The following is a 25032-nucleotide window of genomic DNA, read 5'->3' on the forward strand; positions in this document are numbered from 1 at the left end:
TGGCCATGCCTGCTAGAGCTGATAGGTCGGAGTTGTAGTTCAGCAACTTCTGGAGAGCCAAAGGTTTTCCACACCTGCTCTGAAGCACCATATAAGGATCAAGGATTATCACACAGCTAAGAAGGCATCTCCTTCCCTGGGCTCTCAGTAGAGGCATGATGTACTGGGGGGGGGGTGACATTAGAGAGCAGAGGTATCAACGTTCTACTGGATTGTGGCCCTTCAGGGTGCCTATACTATGAAACAGAAACCTTCCTCTGAAAGGAGAGATAGAGATCATCCTACTGTCATTTAATATCTAAAAGAAGCCACCTTTCTAGAAAAGAACACAAGTGAATGCCATGGCTTTGAGTGATGCTGTCTCTTCTATTCATTTAAGTTTCCATTCATTTGCACAAATAAACGTATTACGTGTTAAGGTTTTTACAAGTTCCATCTAGTCTGTGGAGGTGGTGGGGCACCAGATCTTGCGCTTCACAAGAGGTGTCCCACACCCAAGGGCTGCCATCCCCATGAGTAGGGCTGCTAGACCAAAATTCGTAGAAAGGACACCTTGGAATGGGAGGCATCTAGCTCTGTGGAACTGCAGGAATTTGTTCTGTGAGATCTAGTGGAGCAGTGGCGCTTCTAGATATGGGGCTCTATGATGGCAGAATGCAGCTTTGGGGAAGAGCTGGAATTAAGCTTGGCAGGCAGGGAGGGAGAGGGTGATGTTCTCAGTTTCGGTGTTCTCTTTGAGGTTCTACAGTATCAAGAGTTTCTCTTGTTTGAGGTTCTAGACACATGGAAGGCGTCTTATTCTGTCAGGCCCCATGGATCCGGTAAGGGATGGATCTGTTCCACAAGGCTCCATGGAGTTGGCCATCTCTGTTTTATGGAGAGGTTTGTTAAATGTTCTTTGGGGCTCCCTAAAGCTCTGGAGGATCTCTCTTCCGCAGAGCACTCTGTGGGGACGGGGTAGGTAATATCCTAGGCAGAGGAGTGTGTGTGTGTGTGTGTGTGTGTGTGTGTGTGTGCGCGCGTCTTTTAAACAACGAACAACGGGGGGGGGGCATTCTCACCGGCGCGTGGGGTTAATTAAGCTTCATCCGTCCTGCTTTCTGACATCCCTCTTTCCCGCTTGGCGTCCACCTCCTTCTCCTCCCCAAATCCTCAGTTGAGAATGAGAAGAGATGGCCAGGCGTTCGCCCGCCCTCGCACTCACATCCCCCCCCCGCGTCCAAGAATGCACGATCCATATAGCAGAGAATGGATCCCGAGCAGACGAGAGAGATGGGGTGCCAGCACTACTCACACTTACCGGGCTCCAGAAGGGAGGTCGAATGAAGGGGGAGAACGAAGGAGAAGGAGGCGTACGAGAGGCTCGGAGAGCCAGCTGTAGCAGCAGTAACTCCTTTCCCCCACCCTCCTCCTCTTCCTTCTTCACTCCAGGACTTCAAAGATGGGGGAGCGGGAAAACAGAATCCCCCCCTCCAGTTTCCAAGTGGCGTCTGTCAGCGGCGCCCCCCCCCCCCGGGTTCAGGCGCCGCCGCCCGTCCCTGCGCGTTCGCCCATCGCAGCGCCCGCCCGCCGCCTGCCGCCTTGGCCACCTCCCATTTCCGAAGAGCCCAGAACGCACAAGCAGCCCCCTCCCCTCTCTTCTCCCTCCCCCCCACTTCTCTTGCCAACAACACCCCCCTCCCTCTCCGCACAAGAGCGCATCGATTGCACCCGCCGTCGTAGTCGCCGCCGCTCGCCCAAGAAAAATGTTTGCGCCTTAAAGCAGAATGATGAGGAGGGCGCAGAAGTCGGGACACATATTATATAACGCTTTTAGAAAAGCGACGCGTGTGTGAGCGTGTGTGTGAAAGAGACGAAATGCAAGATCATGGGAGAGAAATGGAGTCGAACTAGAGGTGGGGTACAAGAGGCCTTCCCTCGGGACTTCACCCCCGAGAGGTGGAACTGTGCGCAACATAAGCCCAACGTTATAGTAGTGCAAATGATCAAGAATTGGTGGGTGCGCCGTTACAATCCTACACAGATTTACTTGGGAATAAATCCCCCTGGACTGGATAACGTTTCCTTGCCAAGTATCTGTAAGGTGCCTGGGATCGGGGCTGCGTGGGGTTCCCACCCCACATCTTTTAGCTTTTGACTGACGACTCGTAGCCTCCTTCCATATATGCAAATCTGGGAGATGGGTATTAACGTGCGATCGAGAAAGGAGGAGTTCGGTAGGGAGAGAGAACTACAAAATGGGGAAGAATCTGTCTCCGGCGAGCTACAGACACCAGAAATGGCTGTGGTTAAAGTCGAGGTCCCCTGGCTTCCTCCCCTTCCCTCGCCTCCCAAGCCCCCTGCCCCTGACGCTCGCTCCCCCTTTCTCTTCCCAGCTTTCCTGCAATTTCTCCTCCCCTCTCAATCCCCAGTACAAAGGAATGGGAGATGCCTGGAGCTTTTTTTGGCAAGGCAAGACTCAGGAGCAACAGAATCTAGGAGGGAGAAAAATGAAGGAAGAACCGGATAGGATCCCGTAGGAACTGGATTCCGAGCAATCTCTCTCTTTAAAATGAGGGAAGGAGAGAAGGGGCACGAGTGAAGTAACCTCTGCTGAAGTAACGAGGGCCTGGCACGCAAGAGATGGACACGCAACGTGAAGGGAATAACCAGCTATTTCAGAGCTCAGTGGTGGTACATTCAGATGTACAACCACGGATGCCTCATTCGATCTCCACTCTATTACTAACATTTGGTAGTCCCCTTCAGCTAAACTGCGAAAGGCACTTGGACATTATGAGGCTTGCAACCACTTTGGGGGATTCATTCAGGTCGTCAGCTGTCAGAGCTGACTCAAGCTATTTTGCTACCCTAAATTAAAATTAATCTCTTCTTAAGAGTTTTCAGGGTTGCAGATCCTTTTGCTGTTCCATGCAAGCAAATGGAGTCTGAAGGGAAAGGGCTATAATAAGCAAAACCTTGAGGGGGGGGAGGGAAACGACACAGTTATCCCCACTTCATAGGGGCTTTGGTGGGTAGGAATTATGCTTTCCTTCAAAGATTTTCCTAATTGCACTCCCTTTTCTTGAATGTGTACCAGTGTGTAGATATGTTCTCCATTCACTTTCATGGGTACAAGGGGAAAGGGCTGATAGGCCCAATTATCCAGAAGGCCCAGGGTGAGAAGGAATTGTGGCCACCCCACCTCCAGCCACCAGATATACCACCTGTTGGGTTGGGGCTGCTCTGGCAACTGTTATAGTAATGGCCCTTCCACATGATGGCTCACATGCATTTTATTCTTAGTGCCATACTTGCACAACCCCTCATCCACTGCCGGTAGTGAGATACCCTGCCCCATTTATTTGATGGGTGGGCAACCATCGGGGCAACAATAGCTTGCTGTACATTAGCTGTTCAGCAGTCAAAATGTGTACTTCAATGCTGGAAAGGAAAAGGACATAACCTACAAATAATTATATGAAATAAAATTAATTCATATATATTGAAAACACAAAAGTTGTAGTTGGAGGGCAGGAAATGAGGCACATACCCTGAACTATGCTTCCCCCACTTTTTTCCAGGAAATTGTCTTTTTAATTTGTGACATGAGAGACAAGCACAGCCTCCACTGAAAATGACAGCTTTTTTTAAGGACTTGAGCAATTTAAGAATAGACCCTCTGAAAAATTCAGTGAAGTCAGTGCAGGGTGAGTGCACAACAAAAGCCTCCTCTGGAAGTTCCCCCCAAAGTCTGCTCACCCAAGACTTTCCCTGACTGAGGGTGGATTTTTCATTATCATAATCATCCTATAATTATTTTAAGTGGTCCTGGAAAAAAAAACCCATATAATAACATGACCCTTGAAGAGTTAAATAATGGAACTTTGTATTATGGCTAGAGTTAAACTCCATCCCTTGGACTTTCCTTTGCTCTGCTTTTTAATTTCAGTTTTAGCTGTGTTCTCTAGCCAGCCAGCAATAAAGAAGCATGTTTGTTTGCCTGCAGTAAGAAGTAAGAGTTTGTTTATTCTGCAGTTATTATAATGAATAGAGCAGGAATGGGTGCTTATTGCTTGAGTACTCAGTGGCAAAGGATGAAAGCCCTAGAGGAATAGAAACACTACTGTACACACTACAGTTAGCTTGCTCGCTGGCTAGCAAACTAGGCTGTAACTCAGGCCTAATTTCTGATTTTCCCAATGTGTGCAGTTCAGCATGAGGCCTTTTCAGTGTTTCTGGACAGAAAAACCAACCCTTCACCATTAAAAAAAAATCAATTGCTTTCCACAATTAGTTTCAAATCGCCTAGTAATTCATTTACGTAGCAACCATTTAAAAAGTTTTCCCTTGATTGTCCAAGAGGAATGAAAATCTAGAAGTCAGGACTAGAAGGAGGAACCATCAAGGAGGAGTTAACACCGTTTGGTATCCACTCGTTCACTGTGTCCTTACCATCCTTTTTTCTGATGAAACAAAAAATATGCCAGTCATTTAATTTCATCTGTTAACTTGACCTTTACATAGCCCATTATATAAGGTAACACACATTCTGCATGGATGAGAAATGAGGGGGAAGTTCACTGCTTGTCCCTTCCCCTAGCCTGGTCCTCACATTCTCTTCACCACTGTGTGTATGTATGAGAATGGGTGGTGCTATGTGTTCTTCCTCCACCCCTCCTCAGTGTCCCACCTAGAAATGCGGCTGCCCTCCTAACAAGAAAGGCTGGCTACAGGTCTGTGTTGGGGTATTTTAAGGTGTAAAAATCATCAAGAACAGATGGCATACCAATAGAGTTGCTACAAGCTACTGAGACTGAATCTGTCCAAATTTTGACAAAAATCTGTGAAGAAATATGGAAAACTAAACAATGGCCCACAGACTGGAAGCATTCAATATACATCCCAATTCCAAGGAACGGGGATCCCAGGGAATGCATTAATTATCAAACTATTGCCTTAATATCCCATGCAAGTAAAGTAATGCTCAAGAGTCTACAACAAAGGCTCTAACCATAGATGCAGCGAGAAATGCCAGATGTCCAAGCTGGATTTGGAAAGGAAAGAGGCACCAGAGATCATATCGCAAACATATGTTGGATAATGGAACGGACTAAGGAATTTCAGAAGGAAATCACCCTGTGCTTTATAGATAACAGCAAAGCCTTTGACTGTGTAGATCATGAAAAACTATGGAATGCTTTAAAAGAAATGGGGGTGCCACAGCATCTGACTGTCCTGATGCGCAGCCTATAATCTGGACAAGAGGCTACTGTAAGGACAGAATATGGAGAAACCGATTGGTTCCCCATCGGAAACAGTGTGCGACAGGGGTGTATTTTATCACCCTATTTATTTAATCTGTACGCAGAACATATCATACGGAAAGCAGGATTGGACCAAGATGAAGGAGGTATGAAAATTGGAGGGAGAAATATCAATAATTTAAGATATGCAGATGATACTATACTACTAACAGAAACCAGTAATGATTTAAAATGAATGCTGATGAAAGTTAAAAAGGAAAGCACAAAAGCAGGACTACAGCCAAACATCAAAAAGACTAAAGTAATGACAACAGAAGATTTATGCAACTTTAAATGCTGGGAAAAACAGAAGGGAGTAGAAAAAGAGGAAGGCCAAACAAGAGATGGATTGATTCCATAAAGGAAGCCACAGACCTGAACTTACAAGATCTGAACAGGGTGGCTCATGACAGATGCTCTTGGAGGTTGCTGATTCATAGGGTTGCCATAAGTTGTAGTTGACCTGGAGGCACATAACAACAAAGTTGACAATGAAGACATTGAACTTGTCAAGGATTATCAATACCTTGGCACAGTCATTAATCAAAATGGAGACAATACGGTAGTCAAGAAATCAGAAGGTGGCTAGGACTGGGAAGGACAGCTGTGAGAGAACTAGAAAAGGTCCTCAAATGCAAAGATATATAACTGAACACTAAAGTCAGGATCATTCATACCATGGTATTCCCAATCTCTATGTATGGATGTGAAAGTTGGACAATGAAAAAAGTGAATAAGAGAAAAATCAACTCATTTGAAATATGGTTTGGAGGAGAGCTTCGCAGATACCATGGACTGCGAAAAAGACAAATAACTTGGTGTTAGAACAAATTAAACCAGAACTATCACTAGATGCTAAAATGATGAAACGGAGGTTATCATACTTTGGACACATCATGAGAAGACAGGATTCACTAGAAAAGACAATAATGCTGGGGAAAACAGAAGGGAGTAGAATAAGAGGAAGGCCAAACAAGAGATGGATTGATTCCATAAAGGAAGCCACAGCCCTGAACATACAAGATCTGAACAGGGTGGTTCACGACAAATGCTGTTGGAGATAGCTGATTCATAGGGTCGCCATAAGTCATAGTCGATTTGAAGGCACATAACAACAACAACAATGTTGGGGGGAGGTAGCCTTTTTTGGTGTTGATAGCTCAGGTAGATGAGCACAGTGGCGGGTATAGAGGAGGAAGTGCTCAACCTCTAAATCAGGAGTGGCTAATGTAGCCTTTCCCAACCGGTGTGCCTCCAGACGTTGTTGGACCACAACTCCCATTGGCAATGCTGGCTGAGGCTGATGGGAGTTGTGGTCCAACAACATCTGGAGGCATACTGGTTGGGAAAGGCTGGCTAAACATTGTTCCATCATATGTTGCTGGGCTACAATCCCCATCATCTCCTGACCATTGGCTATATATCTGGGGCTGCTGGGAGTTGGGAGTCTTAACAAAATCTGGAGGGCCACAGGCTAACACAATAATAATACGCATTAAATGTTTAATTTAGCTTAATTTTAGAATGGCACAAAATGGTGCAGCCATGTGATGTAGGTGTTGTGTCAGTCATCACTACTGATGTTGCATGTCCAAGAGATAGCTATAAAAATTTGTTCAATCGCAATCTACCTGTTAGTCACACAAAAAAGTGACAGCTGGAAGAAAACCAGTATTTTCCCAGTAATTGCACATTGAGGGTCAGGATAATGTAGAATCCCTATAACAAGAGTGCTTCTTGGAGAGAAAATGTCAAGATACCACCATCACCACCCCTGCTCCAAGCTCCAGTACATGAATGACAATGTCACAATTATTGTACAAAAAAAGTAACCATCTGGAAATGTCCTAAGAGGACATTAAGTTGCAACATAAACAAAACACACTGGCTCAGGGAAAGTTACAAGATTTTAAGTCACTGTAATAATAGGGAAGGAAGATTGAGAATATTATTTATTTATTTATTTATTTATTTATTCGTCATCCAATACAAAATGTCTGTAGGCCACTTACAGCCTGTCTCAGCCTGACCTAAGCTTGGTTGCAACACCAACACTACCCCCATTCAAATATATGTTTAAAAATTAAGGAGTGGGTCCCCAAATGCATCTTTTGACTAAAGGTGGCTTCCAGGCCTGAACAGATTAATACTTCCCTGATGACATAAATGCAGAGCTTGGGGACAGATATTACCTTCATTTGCTAGGTAATTACCTTAAGCCAGGTCTACATATGAAGGAGATGGGAGAAGCCTATTTTGAATGCTTGCTTTCACTGGAAGCTCCTGCAGATTGAAAAATAGCACAGCAGGGAGCAGGCTGGGCTAGAAACGTTCACCTTATTTGCCAGTTATTTTCCTTACAAGATGGTTTGTTTGGCATTAAAAACAACAACAATGCAGCTGCACTAAAAATGGCATTCCCCATTTGCAGTCTGAAGTGGAACAGTCTGTTCTATTACCTCAGGATCCTGTCACCTCATCCTGCAGCATGAATAGACCAAGCCTGAATCTGCCCCTCCAAAAGGTTAGAGATGTTCCACTCCAGGGGAAGGAAACCAGTAGCCGTCCAGATGTTGTAGACTACAACTCCCTTTATCCTTGACTGTTGGCCATACTGGGTGGAGCTGAAGTCCCAACAACATCTGGAGGGCCAAAGGTCCTCCACCATTGTTTTACACATTATTCAGAGTTAGATGGTAGACTGACACAGTAGAATTCTGGATGGTGCCATTTCAAAATAAAGGTGAATGGATCATATTTTGAATGCTTCCCCATTTAAAAAATGTAGTACCCAAATATATAAGGCAAGCAGATACGTTAAATGTGTTAGTTCACGCAGAGCTTGGAAAAGTTACTTTTTTTGAACTACAACTCCCATCAGTCCAATCCAATAGCCATGCTGCCTGGGGCTGATGGGAGTTGTAGTTCAAAAAAGTAACGTTTCCAAGCTCTGAATATGCTGGGAGATTCTTAACATGGTGGTACATGTAGAATTATGACACACACATACACCCCAACTTTCATTCTGAAATAATTCAGTATCCTGCCACCTCAGCCAGCCACATCATTCAGTACAGCATGGCTCTTAGGGGCAGTTTTGATGTAGCCTTCATGGCATGGGAGCCACAGCAAGTGCTGTTTGTTATGCTGTTCAGGTCAGAGGGGTAGTCAAACAAGAACTCCTCATGTGTTAAGGGAGCCGTACAGACTAGCCCCACTCCGTTGCTGACACAGTTGCTGCCCATGCATTCACCAAGTGTGAGAAGGGAGCCTTTGTGTGACATAGGCACACAGATCCCCTTATGTGAAGGTGCTTTACTCATGCTAATGCGTGCATGCAAAGGGACACTTCTCATGCCTGATGGTGTTATGGTGGCATATGGGGGTGGGGGTGGGGCTAGCCCATGTGGTCCCCTCATGGAAGGCAGACTCTAGTCTAGTTTTTGGGGTGCCTGTGTTACAGGGCTCTCTGATGAGCTCCTTCCTCTATCCCTACCATTTAATTTAATTTCCCCATACGCAGCCTTTCCCAACCAGTGTGCCTCCAGATGTTGTTGGACCACAGTTCCCATCTTTCCTGGCCATTGGCAATGCTGGCTGAGGCTGATGGGAGTTGTGGTCCAACAGCATCTGGAGGCACACTGGTTGGGAAAGGCTGCCCCATAGTGTCTCAGAGCGATGTAGAATTAAAATGGTGTCTAGGCTGAGCAGCCTGATGCTTAATGTCAGAAGGCCTAAACCATGTGGGAGGAACCTGTGGGCAACAATGGGACAGGAAGGAGCTACATGGTGAATTACCACATGATATGAGGCTTCTGGCATTATTTAAGAGGTTCAAGAAGGAGCCACAATGCAGCGGCTTTGATGCCTCAAAGGTAATGTCGGAGCAAGCCCTTAAATTTCTGTTTGGTACTATATCTTCAAAAGTAGTTCCAGTCCAAATATGAAAATCCCTCCAATCTTAGAAAATTTCCTCATGTGCAAGAGCTGATGCTATCAGAGCTATTAAGTGATAGTACTGTAAAGCTTCAGTATTTGGTCATGAAAACAAATATGACAGGAGTAAAGGCATACAAATTGCGTTAAAATTACCCAAAAAAAAGACATATGAAAGTTTTTTAAAGAAAAATATTCATATATTTTGCCATAACGTATGTCTGAATTATCATTTTATAATGTTGATTAATATACTGTACTTTGCATACATTCCATTCCTAATTTTTATTTTGTTATGTTTAGAGCACTAATTGATGTAGAAAGTGCTTTATGGTAATCAGTGTTCTGTTTTGGTTAAAATATTGAGGTGCTGATATAGAGAGGTAGCTAAATTCGTGTATGTAGCTCAGATTAAACGTGCAAACCTTTTAAAGTGATGGTATCAATACAAAGTTATGCAAATTCCAGTTTCTTTTATGCCACTTATGAATAACTATTTTATTATCTTGCCTTCATGTAAATAATTTAATTTTCCGGTGGTACCTTCTGTATTTCTTAATATTTTCATTTTATTTCTTTTTTGTATTCTAACCCTTGTATTTTAATCCATTTTATCTGTACGGGTCAATGACCGCAAATAAAACTCTACGAGGTGCTGATATTCATATCTTGATAAAAGTTCCATGGGTATCAGCACAAAATGGCCTCCATTAGCAGCAAAATCAAAACAAAAAAGGGTGATGGTACCATCAAAAAAGCATTGATGGTAAACAACGTTGAGAGATAGATTATTAATATATCCCCATTTTACAGATGTAAAACTGAGGCTGAGATTGCCCTCCTCAGTCTAAGGCCAATACCCTGCCAATTATACCACTTTTCCTGGCTGGTCAGTGACCGAAATAAATATTGATTGATTGGTTGATACCACTTTTCACAGCATGTGGTTAAGCCATTATAATGCTTCACTTGATGAGTCCATGACTAATCACATACTTCATAGTTGAAATTCTAGATTCTGAAATACTTAAAGAAAAGAACAAACTGTGAAGTAATGAAATACGGATTGCAAAGTTATGGTCTGAGATGAGACTTCTGATCAGAACTCACATTCTACATTTGTGAAATTCATTGCAAAGGAACATTGTGTTAATTCATTTGTTTGGAATACAAATGAGAAAAATTACAAATCCAGTCTTTGTTTTAACTTGCCATGCATGCAACAGTGAGAATTTAATAACAACATTTAATATTTCTGTCGTCCTATAGACTAGTGTTCAAAGTGCTTCTTGTACACTTTTATTAATTCTTACAATAGCCCTGTAAAGCAAGCAGAGATACTGGCTGAAACAGTAGTACTGAAACAGAGATACTGGCTTCTAAGGCCAACTGGTAAGTTCATGACAGGGAACATTTGAACAGTTTGTAGCTGTTCAACGCCCGATGGTTCATAGCTCTGAGATGCACATTTACTCAGAAAGTGCCACTATATTTAATTTCATCTAACCATTTTTAGGATTGTAACCTTAGTCACTATGCTACACTAGTCTATGTGAAGTAGTAGGGCTTTTACATGGAGGTCATATCATAATAATAATTGGCATTTATATAACATTTTTGAGTGTTCAAAGATCTCCATGTACATTTTTTCAGTATTTATACTTAACATTTGTATAGCACCTTCAAGTGTTCAAAACATTTCACATCCATTATCAAGATGTAATCCACAACCCTGTAAGGTTGTATTATCATCCCGTTTTGCATATTGGGAAACTGAGGCTGCTTGCCTAGACCAATATAACTATCCCTTGTTTTGCAGACGGGGTAGGACTAATAGTAACTTGTTCCCTAAGATCACCTAATGGGTTTGTGACTGAGGTATGAGCGGGAACTTCCCAACATTTGCAGCATGATGAAATGCCTCCTTACTCAAAACTAAGCCCTGCTCTTGGTTGTTCTTTCCTCCCAGGATAGCACAAGCCTAATGTTCACCAGTCTCATTGAGTTCAATGGGACTCACTTCCCAGTAAATGTGCTTACATTTGCAGCCTCATGTCACAATATGCTACACAAATCGCCACAATATGGAAGCTCCTGGACCAAATCTCTCCCTCTCCTTGTCCCTGCCAGTGGTTGATAAGCAGCAATGAGATTGGCAGCAGGCATGTATCCTTGTCCCACCAAGGATAAATGTGTGTGTGAGTACTGCCTTCAAGTCGATTCCGACTTATGGCGACCATATGAATAAGGTTTTCATGAGGCTGAGAGGCGGTGACTGGCCCAAGGTCACCCAGTGAACTTCATGGCTATGTGGGGGATTCGAACCCCGGTCCCCGGGTCGTAGTTTTCATTGCTGTGTGTGAGAGAATGAGCCAACAAACGAACCCTGGTCCCATTGCACTCTGCCCACAGCAAGTGCCTCAAGCACCCCTGTGGGGTGAGCTCAACTCAACCTTGCTTTTCCGGGAAGAGAGTGCCCCCTACTGAATCATCTGCACCATTGCCTGCCTTATTGCGCACTTGCTTCACGTGTCTATTCCCCAAGCGCTAGCTTTTGCAACTCTTTCCGCGGAAGCGGGTCAGAACTCCATGCCTGGTCTTTGGTTTTGCCGGCCTGCAACTAATCAACATGCAGAGCCTTGCCTGAAGGATTACACAAACCGCACACACTTCAATTGCTTTCTCCTTCTCTCTCCCCCCCCCTTCCCTACTTTGCCTCTCTCCATCTTTCCCTCCTGGAGCCTGTCCCATCCCCCCCCCGCCTTTTTCCCAGTTACCAGGCAACGGCACAAAGGGAGAGAAGTAGTGCGGAGGCCAAGAGAGGGCCCTGAGCCCTTGCAAGAATGGAGGGGGATGTAATGTAACCCAATCAGAGCCTCTGTACCTGGGAAGCAAGCAAGGAATAATTGAGAGCGAAAGGCATTGAAAGGCGAAGGGGGTGGGGGACTGGTAGGGAAAGAGGAACTCATGGTGATCGTGTTATACAAAGGGCAGGCAGGGCAAGGAACCCAAACGCAGGAGGAAGCAAATAGCGAGGAAGGAGCGTTCATCACCACCGACTAAACTGGAGTGAAGATAACAAATGTGACGTTCAGGTTTTAGCTGTAGCTTCCCTGACATTTTTGCATTGGAACAACCCTAAAAAAAAAAAGAATTCCACATGGAATTTATCTACAGTGCCAAGAAAAAAAAAATGGAGGGGGGGAGGGAAAGGACGGAGAGATTTCCAGCTAAAATCACATAGCTATAGCCGTGCTCCTTCGGCACCACAAACTTCTTGTTTCTTTTTAATGTATCTTTTTATATTAAAAAAATAAAAAGGCCCAAGGCCAGAACAGCCCTTTAAAAAGAGTGTATGGCATAACAAATGCAAAGACACCTGAGCGTGTGCAGAGTGCCTTTACCTCACCACTGAGCAGCTACAACACCTGTACCACTATACTGAGAGAACCAAGGAGCAGCCTTTCTTCCCAGACATGATGGGGCTCCCATGCAGTCCTAAGCTGCGGCTTCAGCCTCTTTTTTCTTTTTCTTTTTAAAGACTGTTGCCCCTTCGCTTGGCAGCATTTTGGGAACACAGTCCTAATACATGTTTGCATAACTGCTTGAGTCTAGAGCTTACGGTGGTATCCTCAGTCCACCACTAAACCCTTATGCTGTTCAGGGGAAAGAGTGAAGCTCATGAGTGGAGAGCATCTACTTTGCCTGCAGAAGGTCCCAGTTTCAATCACTGGCATCTCCAGGTAGGGATGGGAATGTATCCTGTCTGAAACTCTAAGAACCACTGTTAGTCAGTGTACACCAGTGTTTCTCAACCGGTGTGCCTCCAGATGTTGTTGGACCACAACTCCCATCAGCCTCAGCCAGCATTGCCAATGGTCAGGAAAGATGGGAGTTGTGGTCCAACAACATCTGGAGGCACACCGGTTGAGAAACACTGGTGTAGACAATCGTATAAGGCAGCTTCCAGTACCTGGATGTAATCCCACTTTTCACCACTTGTTACAGGTCATCAAAAATTAATGTTGCATAGTTGTAATTTTTAAAAGTAGGTGAATGTATGTCAAAGTTCTAGAGCCCAGTTCTGCTGTTCTCCAGGCGTGTGCCAACTACAGAGATTTGTCACAAGAGGAAGTGATGTGAATACAAGAGGAAGAAGAAAGTTGTAGCATCTTCTGTTGCCCTGTTCTGGTTAATGAGGTCAGTCAAAATGTGAGATGCTCTTTTTGCATCTCTGTTATGGGCACAATCCTCCAGGAAGTTCTCCTTTGCAAGGCCCACTGAAATAAATGGGAATTCTAATTTCAATGGACTGTGCCTCTGTCTCTAGACTTAAGGTCTATTCTAGAAGATTTAAAAAAACAAACTACATTCATATTAGTCACACGATACAGTTCCAAGTATGATATTCCACCCAGATGAAAACATAGAGTCGTGCTGGATCACACCAAAGGCCCACCTACTCCAGCATTCTTTTTTCACAATGGCCAGCCAGATGTCCATGAGAAGTCCTCAAGCAGGACCTGACTGCAACAGCACTGTCCCCACTTATGATTCCCAGCAACTGGTATTTTTTTACCATCATTTTTATCAGGTTTTTCAATGCATTCCAATAAAAATACAAATATAAATAGACTTTCCTGTTTCTGTCCCCCTTAATATCGGCCAAGGTACAATAAAATTAAATACCATCTCCAATAATGTATCTGATGAGTATATTTTTTAAAATATAACTAATTCAGTCTAAGCTAGCCATAGAGATGTATCTACCAGTGACACTCCTCTGTTATTGCACTCATCACTCATATGTTCAATAAATCGACTCCAATCGATGGAAAATGTGTCCTTTCTCTTACCCTTTGCCAACCTCAACATATTGGTTAGTTTTTCCAAGAGCACAATCTGCCATAATTTATTAAACCAAACATCAAGATCTTTCCAGAATCAAGCTACTACTAGCAAATAGTATTTTGAGGCGTCCTGCATTGACAGTGGAGGTAGAATATAGCCATCATGACTTGTAGTCATTGATAACTGTATCCTCTATATAAAGCCTTGCTCTATAGGTGTGTTGAGGTGTGCATGATGGAACAGTCTTGCTGCATAGGTAATAGTCATGCTAAACTTTGCTGCTTTTTAAAAAAAATAAAAGGTTTATAAACCTTCCTAAAATGTTGATTGTAGAGTGCAGCTCTGCTGCTTCCCCCCTACACTTTTTGTTATTGTTGTTAATTAGTACTGTCTGAACACTGTGAATTACTTTTTAAAAAGGCGGGGATTTAAATAAAATAAAAGTTTACAAACTGATACAGGTGGAGAGAGATAGAGAAAGGAAGTTCTTGTGACAAGTGACATCACAGAAGCTATTCAGTGGTTGCCCATAGCATGTGTGCAATCACATTCCATGTCAGTTACAAAAGCAATATGATGTGCTGGCTATGGTGTGAAACATGAGTGTGCGAGTGACATAAGCACCTACCAGATTTTTTTTTTTGTAATGGATAAAATTACTTCCAGACATGAGCTTTCCTAGCAATGGCAGCTCCTCCAAACTCAGAAGCATAATAGGCCAGAAGAGTTCCCTGTTTGCACAGGGAACTGTGCTGAAACAGAGGCAGTAGTTCCACCAGTTGCTGTCAGGGCTAGCCCAAGACATTTTGATATTTGAGGCAGAATATCCAAATGGCACTCTGCTCCATAATTAAAAAGAAAATTAAAAAGCTCACAATTCGCTGCCCTTTAACAACGTTGATCTGTCACAGTCACAGATTTTGTGAGACAGGCAGTCACGTCACTGTACTTCATGGACTACCTTCAGTGCCATTTCTCCCATGCTGAACCCTTGTCACCAACCTATTTGTACACCTAGCAACCAATACATCTTCCAGTAAAGAAAGCCTGACACGTTTAACAGGTCAGCAAGCACAGGGTCAAGAATGAATGCATGGGGGAAAACAAATAGTGATGCAGAGTTTAAGACTATTGCTAAACATTGCTGTGTAAGCCTTTTAAATAACAGCTTGTACCTCTCTGTTCTGTTTTTGAGTGTGTGGTTTATGTTCCTTCTTATGGTATGTGTGTGTGTTTATATATATGTGTGTGTGTGTGTGTGTGTGTGTGTGTATATATATATATATATATATATATATATATATATATATATATATATATATATATATATATATATATATGATTGCAGGCAAACAAAGGTAAGTAATAACCCGCACAGCTGCTACATACAAATGTCCACTCTTTTGCTAGTCCACTGTAATCTGCAATTTTATGGTCTCCAGAAGCCAATGGCCCACTTCCATCAGTGTAACACTGGCATACCTTCATCAAGATCTTACATAATCACAAAAGGTAAAGAGAAAACTAAATAACAGTAAAAAAAAAATACAGAACGAAGCAACCCTACCAGCCGCACTTTCCACTGTCTACTCAACCATAGCAATAGACATACATTAAGGGGCATTTATTAACCTCCTGCTGACCCTCAGAATTATAAACCAGGGCCACAGAGAAAACAGCAGCAGTCTTCAGCTTCAAGCCTCTGACAGTGGCTGGCCACCAGACAGGGATGGGAGGAGTCTGTCCACACACAGGTACCAGATGATAACATTTTTATTCATCCAGGCATTTTGCTCCTAATTGGTGCTCATCTTTTAGTTGGGTGGGATGTGATGTGTCCTTTTTATGTTATGGGTGAGCACATTTAGTTAATAATGTGTCTGAGGTTTTTTGTTTGTTTTATCTCTGATGTATTTTAAATGTTATATTAGATGCTTTAAAAAATGTAATTGGCTTTGAGACAAAACTTTTTGTAGTAACCAACAAATAAATATAATAACACATAGACATATGTACCCCTGAGGGTTTGCTATGCCTGTTCATCCACTGGGGGATGCTGCATGGGCCAACTGACCAGAGGCCGTGCATATGTCCCTTACCCCTTTGGGCCCATCACTCTCTTGACAACCCAGGTATCTGCTCCACCACCCCCATTCTACCCTGCTAGTTACTGGCTCAGTGGCTCTCTTAAGAATATAAGAACATAAGAAGAGCTTTCTTTTTACCAATCCCCTCATTTTTGTGAAGTTTCCTCTTTCGAAGTCAAATGTGACCATGTTGGATTTTCTTGGCAATTGGCCAGTTACATGTATGTTTAATTTAATAGCACTGTGGTCACTGCTCCCAATCGGTTCAACAACACCGCAGAGTGCAGGACATGGAATAATGGGCTCAAGTGGCAGGAAGCCAGATTTCAACTGAACTTCAGGAAAAACTTCCTAACTGTTAGAGCCATATGACAATGGAACCAATTACCTAGGGAGGTAGTGAGCTCTCCAACACTGGAAGCATTCAAGAGGCAGCTGGACAGCCATCTGTCAGGAATGCTTTGATTTAGATCCCTGCATTGAGCAGGGGGTTGGACTTGATAGCCTTCTAGGCCCCTTCCAACTCTACGATTCTAGGATTCTATGACCCTGCTGGGACCCTACTCCCAAAAAAGCAAGGGGTCTAAGACCCCCCCCCCAGACCCTGGACGACTACACCCCTGACTGCATAACAGATTAAAGTGGCTCTAATAGGAACAAAGGAAGCAATTTTATCAGACCTTTGGCTCATCTAACTCAGTACGGCTGGCAGCACCTCTCCAGGGTTTTAGACAGGGCTCTAAAGAGCTCTTCTGGGATCCTAAATCTTGTAATTTGCTCTGTGTAGGTGAAAACTAAATGCCAAAATTTCCCAATTATATCACAGCTCCCAAGATATGAAAGTAGTTAGCATGTGGGTCTTCATACCACCAAAGATTAACCTGAATCAGGTTATAGATCAGTTTTAATTTGCATAAAGTAACATAACAAGTCGGCCATCTTATGTACACATACATACACATTAGGGTTGCCAGGTCCATGGCTGAGACTGATCCTGTATCTTTAGGAGAAGAGAAAGTCAGCCAAGTGCAGGTGTTCTTGCAACCCTGTAATAGGAAAAACCACAAGGTGGAATTCTCCCTTTCCACAGCACAACTTTTAAAGATACAGAAGACCTCTTGGAGACCGGGCCTGGCAACCAAGAGGTCTTCTGTATCTTTAAAAGTTGTGCAGGGGGAAGGGAGAATTCCACCTTTTGGTTTTTCCCATTACAGAGTTGCAAGAACACCTGCACTTGGCTGACTTTCTCTTCTCCTAAAGATACAGGATCAGTCTCAGGCCATGAACCTGGCAACCCTATCTGAGCATGAGCTTTTTCATATTTTAAATTTTTACTCATCATTCTTTTTGCTTATTTATTGCCTTGGACCCATCCCTAACTCTCAGCCTAAACTACCTCACAGGGCTGTTGTGAAGATACAGAAGGCAGAATTAAAATGGGAAAGAAGGAAACTACGGCTGCAATGCAATACATGTCTACTCAGAAGTAAGCTTTATTGGGTTCAATGGGACTTACTCCCAGGTAAGTGTGTACACAATACACACTTGCCTGGGAGTAAGTCCCATTAAACCCAATGGGACTTACTTCTGAGTAGACAAGTACTGGATTGCAGGTTAGTCCTTGTATTACATGCATCAAATTTTATTTGCTTTAACCAGATTGATGCATCTTTGTACTATAAAGGGTCATATTTTTCTCTCCCCCCACCGCAAATGGGAGTAAGCTCCATTAAACATACAGAGACTTACTTCTGAGTAGACTTGTATATATTGCACTGTAAGTCAGCTATACAATCGTTTTTAACAAGTGCCTGTTTGAAACTCTTTGCATTTGCCATGGGGAGGAGGATTTGCACAAAAGAGCTTCCAGGGAATATCTTCCTCACAAGAAGGGAAGGGTAGGAAAGAAAACTGAAAGAAGCAGCTCTTTAGGACCCTGGCTGCTTGCTGCTGCAACTTCTGCCTGCCCCTGGCTCATCCTGAAGGGGTGGTGTGTCTCACCTCTGCAGCCAGTTCTTCATGTCCATTTTTCTGCTGCCTCTTTGCCCTCTGGCTCTTTTCTTCCTCCACTCCTGTCCATTTTTAAACAATTGTTTTATTCACCCCGTCTCGCTCTCCACCTCCTCTCTCATTGCTTCCTAAGCACCCATAGAGCATGAGGGAAGACTGACGCTGCACAGAAGCCCAATTAAACAATAATAAATAAATTTGAAGCACATTGTGACGCCCTTCCCTGGCTCTCCCTGTCAGGTTCCTACCTACTCGTGGCTACTGCCTTTCACTAGGCACCACCAGGGACTCCACCAGTCCGGACTGTCCTTTTTTATGGTTTCTCTCTCCGCTCTAGCACAGATCTCAATAGATCCCCCTGCTAGGCAGCACCACCAGTCACGTTCTACAACCAATGTTCCCAGAGACCTTGCCTGAGTCTCTCTATCCGGTTACATTCGTGACTGCGTGCCTATGCTGTTCCCAACCCCCTTGTATCAATGCAGATAACTCATAACTCGGGGTTGCTCTGGATACTTATAATGTTATCTTCTCCTCTTCACCGCTGCCACCATTTGTTACTGTTTCCCTTCAGCCTTGGTTATTACCTTACCCTCCCTTCTGGTCTGTGAAACCCCAGCCAAGGATCAGGCCTTCGGTAAACCAAAATAGTATTTATTAAGTAACATTAATAACAAGATAACTTTGATAATGATCTACAAGCTTATGGTTTCATCTATTACTGTGATATTTGACTTATTACTAATCCGAACTCCACCTCCCTCTTTCTCCACACTCTCCTGACATACACCAACTCACACCCACCTCCAAACTCCACCCAAACAACCCACTCACGTCCACCAAACACCTCTCAAACAACCCACTCACGTCCACCCAGATTCAACTGTCATCCTTCCATTTATACTCCCAGCCATTCAAACGCTCAGCCAATCATCCAGCATTCTACTGCTCATTTACTCCCCCCTCCTCTTTCATTCCACTTACCACATATCTTCTATACAAACAGCACTTACCATATATACATTAATACAGGAACATCACATTCCCCCCCCTTAAAAATAATGGCAGAGTATTATTCCTGCTCTAGGATTCATATGCCGCGTTAACAATAAAACCAAGTCTTTATGGGGAAAATGTATTTTTTGTTCCTACGTCTGCATCACGTCACTGCAGTCCCGGCCACTTGCCTTGAACGTCCATCGGCCAATACATTGTCCTTGCCTTTGATGAACTTGAAGTCCACCTGATAGTCTTGTAGTGCCCAGGACCACCTCTGCAGCATAGTGTTATGGTTTTTCATAGTCTGTAACCATAACAAGGCCCGATGATCTGTCGTCACCGTAAATCTTCGTCCCCACACGTATGGGCGCAACTTGCTCAGTCCCCACACGACCGCTAGGCACTCCTTTTGGACCAACGAATAATTCTTCTCCCTCGATGTTAGCTTGCGACTAAGATACGCCACCGGATGTCTAGTGCCTCCTCTCTCCTGCAGCAAGGCGACTCCCAGCGCGAGGTCCGACGCATCCGTAGCCACGATGAATGGTTGCTCATAGTCTGGTGCTATTAATATAGGTCCTTGGCACAAGGCTTGCTTCAAAAGATCAAAAGCCTTTTGACATTCATCCGTCCATACCACACGTTCAGCACACTTTTTCTTTGTCAGCTCATGCAAGGGGGTTGCTATTTCCCCAAAATTTTTCACAAACTTTTGGTAGAATCCAGCCACACCTAAAAATGCCCTAACTTGTTTCTTTGTTAAGGGGATAGGCCATGATTGTATTGCCTCAACTTTGCTCCATAAGGGGGTTATTTTCCCACTCCCCACCTTATGTCCTAAATAGATGGCCTCATTCAATCCAAACTGGCATTTCTTAGCTTTTATTGTTAGCCCTGCTTTTCTTAATGCCTCTAATACTGCCGTCAAGTGTTGGACATGCTCAGGCACCGACTTGCTAAAAATGGCCACGTCATCTATATAGGCCACTGCAAAATCTGACATGCCTTGCAACACAGTATTAATTAGCCTCTGAAACGAACTTGGTGAGTTCCTTAGTCCCATGGGTAAAGTCACAAACTCATATAACCCATCTGGTGTACTGAAGGCAGTTTTGGCTCTGGATTGCTCATCTAGTTCCATCTGCCAAAATCCTTTACAGAGGTCTATCGTAGAGATAATGGTTGCTGCCCCCAATAACTCTAACATTGCGTCCACCCTGGGCATAGGATACGCATCTGGGACAGTAATTTTATTGATTAATTGATAATCAATACAAAATCTTGTAGTTCCATCTTTTTTCGGAACCAGGACAATACTTGAGGCCCAGGGACTGATGGATTCCCTGATCACTCCTAGTTCCAGCATATCTTCGACCTCCTTTTTAATTTCACTCAAAACTTTCCCATTCACACGGTACGGAACAGATCTGATTGGGGCATGATTTCCAGTATCAATGGAATGTCTGGCTATACTGGTTCGGCCAGGTTTATTGCTAAAGAGATCTCCATAGTTTTTCAAAACTCTCAGAATCTCTTCCTTTACTTCTTCTTTCACCTCCTCCGACCATTCCAATTGATCTACCCCTTTGTCTCTGCTTTCCTGTACCAAATCTGGAAGTTCAGGCTCACTTCCCTCAGGGAATAAGGTAACTTGCAACACCTTTGCATCCCTGGTATGGTAAGGTTTCAACATATTTACATGAACTACTTTGTTTTTGTTTAATTGGTCTGTGGTAATTACATACGTCACTGTGTCAAGCTTTTCTCTTATGGTATATGGTCCCTCCCAGTTAGCCTGTAATTTATCATGTTTCCTGGGTATGAATGCCATAACCATATCTCCCACATCATACACACGTTCCCTGGCTGTTCTGTCATACCAGTAACTTTGCTTCTCATGAGCTTGACTCAAATTCTTTTGTACAGCTTCCATCATCGATGTTAATTTGCTGCGGAAATCTAATACAAAATCAACTACAGATGTTTTGTACTCTCCCAGGGTTCCTTCCCATGAATTTTTTAACAGTTCCAAGGGTCCCCTCACTTTTCTAGTGAACATCAGTTCAAAGGGTGAGAAGCCTGTTGACTCCTGAGGGACTTCTCTGTACGCGAATAAGAAGCACCCCAAATGTTCGTCCCAGTCTTGTGGGTGATCTTGAACATAACTTCTTATCATGCCCTTCAGAACCCCATTAAATCTCTCAGTCAATCCGTTAGTGGCTGGATGGTAAGTAGTGGTCTTTAGATATTTCAGACCACAACACTTCCACATACATTGCATCACTTCTCCCATAAATACACTGCCTTGATCCGTCAGCACTTCATGAGGGAAACCCAGCCTCATAAAGATTTTTAACAAAGCCTCTGCCACTACAGGGGCTTCTACAGATCTTAATGCTTCCGCGTCTGGGTACCTGGTGGCAAAATCCACCACCACCAATAGATATTTCTTGCCATGCCTTGTGGGTTTGGAAAAAGGGCCCACCAAATCTACTCCCACTCTATAAAAGGGTTGTCCAATTATAGGAAGGGGCTTTAAGGGTGCCTTAGTCTTTACTCCACTTTTCCCCACCATTTGGCATATACCACAAGATAGACAATGTTGTTTTACATCTTTGGAGATATTTGGCCAATAATAGTGTGCAGCCAATCTCCTCTTGGTCTTTTTTATTCCTAGATGCCCTGCACATGGGACATCGTGGGCTCTAGCAATCTGGTTCTGTATTTGCTAGGTACTATCAATTGCTTCACTGGTTCACATTCATCCTTTCTCTCAGCAGGCATCCACAGTCTATATAAAATCCCATTCTCACACACAATTTGATTCCTCAGTTTGTCAGTGAAAGGAATCTGTTGGGTCAGGGCTTGCTCCTTTATTTGCCTCAAACTTGTATCCCGATTCAGTTCTTCCCTGAACTGCTCTGCCTCTTCCCCAGAGACCATTTGATACAGTTTGTCTCCTTCAGCAGGCCTGCCAAGGGTTGCTATGGCCATAGGCTCGATAACAGGTTGCACCCTGTTTTCTTCAGCCTCTGTTAACATGGCTTCTGTCTCTCTGCCAAGCTGTCGTCTGGTCACCACATATATTTTTCCTTGTGCCCCCATTACATCTCTTCCCAGTATCACTGGTTCTTGTTGCTGGGCATTAATACATACTTTATAATTTCCCTCTTTGCCTCTCCACTGTATGTTTACTAGGGCCATGGGTAAGTTTTCTGGTTGACCCCTCACTCCTTGGATAGTCACTGTTTCCTGAGGTAATATTTCCTCAGATTTTATTAAATCTGGCCTCAGTAACGTCTGAGCGGCACCAGTATCAAGCAATGCCCAATAATTTGCCCCCCTGAACACACACTTCCTCTCTTAGACTCGTATCAAAGTCTTTTACTTCAGTCCAGTTTATCTGGCAGAACTGAACCTTTTTTGTTTCCAGCTCTTTTGGTTCTTTTTTACTGCCCTTCCCTGAGCAGGATTACTAATGGGGTTGGCAACCAACCCTACATTGAAAACGTAGGTGCCCCAGTCTACCACATTTATAGCATAATTTCTCCTCCATTTTAGGGTACACAGATCCACTCTGTTGTGTCCTGTGCCCTTCAGATTTTATTGGAGGACTCCCTCGCTGTGGTACCACATCCTTTCTGCCACCATTATATGGTCTGGGTTTAAACTCTCTTGATGTTTTCCCCACCCAGCCAGTTCTATTGGAGGCAAAGTGATCCGCCATCTCTGCGGCCTCCTGCACTGATGTAGGGGAACGGTCTTTGACCAGGAGCCTTATTTCTGGTGGTAACTGATGGAATAATTGATCCAGTATCATGAGGCTTTTCACCTCTTCCACTGACTGAGCTTTGGCACTACTCATCCACTTTCCAAATATATCCATCAACTTTGCTCCCAGTTCAACAAAAGACCTCCCTGTTTGGATCTGACAGTTTCGGAATAACTTTCTAAAATAGTCAGGTCCCAGTCTGAATCTTTTGTATACTGCCTCTTTAAACTTGGCATATGTGACGGGCCTGTCTGAGGGGAAATATTGGTATACCTCTGCCAATTCCCCTTTGATCAGGTTTGATAAATATTGCATATATTTATCCTCCGGTAGCCCCCACATTTGAGCTGCCTTTTCAAAAGTGCTGAGGTAAATTTGTGGATCTTGTCCCGGCTCAAACACTGCAAAATCTTTCGGTGTCACATTTATTTTAGTTTCATTTCTGTCCTTTCTTGTTTCATCAGAATGAAACTTCTCTCTTTCAAACTTTAACTTTTCCACCTGTAATTCAGCATCCACTCTCATTCTCTCAAATTCCAACTCCCTCTGCTTGTCTTTCTCATCAGCCTCCCTCCTCAATCTCTCAGTTTCCAACTCCCTCTGCTTGTCTTTCTCATCAGCCTCCCATCTTAACTTCTCTTTCAAATACTCTATATAAGCAGGATTGCTTGAATACCCTTCTGGGGTCTCTTCCCTGACAGGTTGTTTTTGCTGGACAGTTGTAAATCCTATTAGTGCTACCCTCAGTTCATCTACCCCTTTACCCTCATGAGGTAAATTGGATGTTATGCACTTCTCCACCAGCTCCTCCCTTTTCATTTTTATATATTCAGCCATGGTGTTGGAGTTCACTCACTCTTTGCCACACACTCTTTGCCAGTCACTCTCACAAGTAATCTTTATTTGTTATTTCTGTTTGCCACACCACTGTTAGGGACTCTCTTTTGTCCGTATCCCACCGCTACAGCCGACACCTGTGACGCCCTTCCCTGGCTCTCCCTGTCAGGTTCCTACCTGCTCGTGGCTACTGCCTTTCACTAGGTACCACCAGGGACTCCACCAGTCCGGACTGTCCTTTTCTATGGTTTCTCTCTCCGCTCTAGCACAGATCTCAATAGATCCCCCTGCTAGGCAGCACCACCAGTCACGTTCTACAACCAATGTTCCCAGAGACCTTGCCTGAGTCTCTCTATCCGGTTACATTCGTGACTGCGTGCCTATGCTGTTCCCAACCCCCTTGTATCAATGCAGATAACTCATAACTCGGGGTTGCTCTGGATACTTATAATGTTATCTTCTCCTCTTCACCGCTGCCACCATTTGTTACTGTTTCCCTTCAGCCTTGGTTATTACCTTACCCTCCCTTCTGGTCTGTGAAACCCCAGCCAAGGATCAGGCCTTCGGTAAACCAAAATAGTATTTATTAAGTAACATTAATAACAAGATAACTTTGATAATGATCTACAAGCTTATGGTTTCATCTATTACTGTGATATTTGACTTATTACTAATCCGAACTCCACCTCCCTCTTTCTCCACACTCTCCTGACATACACCAACTCACACCCACCTCCAAACTCCACCAAAACAACCCACTCACGTCCACCAAACACCTCTCAAACAACCCACTCACGTCCACCCAGATTCAACTGTCATCCTTCCATTTATACTCTCAGCCATCCAAACACTCAGCCAATCATCCAGCATTCTACTGCTCATTTACTCCCCCCTCCTCTTTCATTCCACTTACCACATATCTTCTATACAAACAGCACTTACCATATATACATTAATACAGGAACATCACACACATGATTTTTATCCTCAAATCAGAGGCGCAGAAGACTTCCCCTGCTCCCCCTCCCAAGTAACAGCCAAAAGTAACTCTGGAAACAGTTCCAGCTCAAACGTCATGAAGTTACTACTCGTTCTATTACCAGCAAAATGTAACGAAGTTACCCACTCGTTACTAAAAAAACTAATAAATTACAAGTAACTCGTTATTTGTAACGAGTTACTTTCAAGCTCTGACTAAATCTTTTTATAATTATTGCTTTTACAGCTACAGAAGACCTCTTGGAGGCCGGGCCTG

At 43.7% G+C, this 25032-nt stretch overlaps 1 protein-coding gene across 4 annotated transcripts in view; it reads right to left on the reverse strand.

Moving 5' to 3' along the window:
* The window catches only part of ATN1 (atrophin 1), a 58500-nt gene that overhangs the window by 22873 nt on the left and 10595 nt on the right, over positions 1 to 25032 (reverse strand). For 2 of the 4 annotated variants that reach the window (XM_061636788.1, XM_061636798.1), the window contains exon 1: positions 1301 to 1596. The exons of the other annotated variants lie outside the window; for them this stretch is intronic. The gene's annotated coding sequence lies outside the window, so the exon portion shown is untranslated. Of the gene's footprint in view, positions 1 to 1300; positions 1597 to 25032 lie in introns of those variants that run through there. 4 annotated transcript variants of the gene reach the window in all.

The sequence above is a fragment of the Rhineura floridana genome, chromosome 1, assembly GCF_030035675.1.
Source record: "Rhineura floridana isolate rRhiFlo1 chromosome 1, rRhiFlo1.hap2, whole genome shotgun sequence".
In the NCBI taxonomy this organism is placed as follows: domain Eukaryota; kingdom Metazoa; phylum Chordata; class Lepidosauria; order Squamata; family Rhineuridae; genus Rhineura; species Rhineura floridana.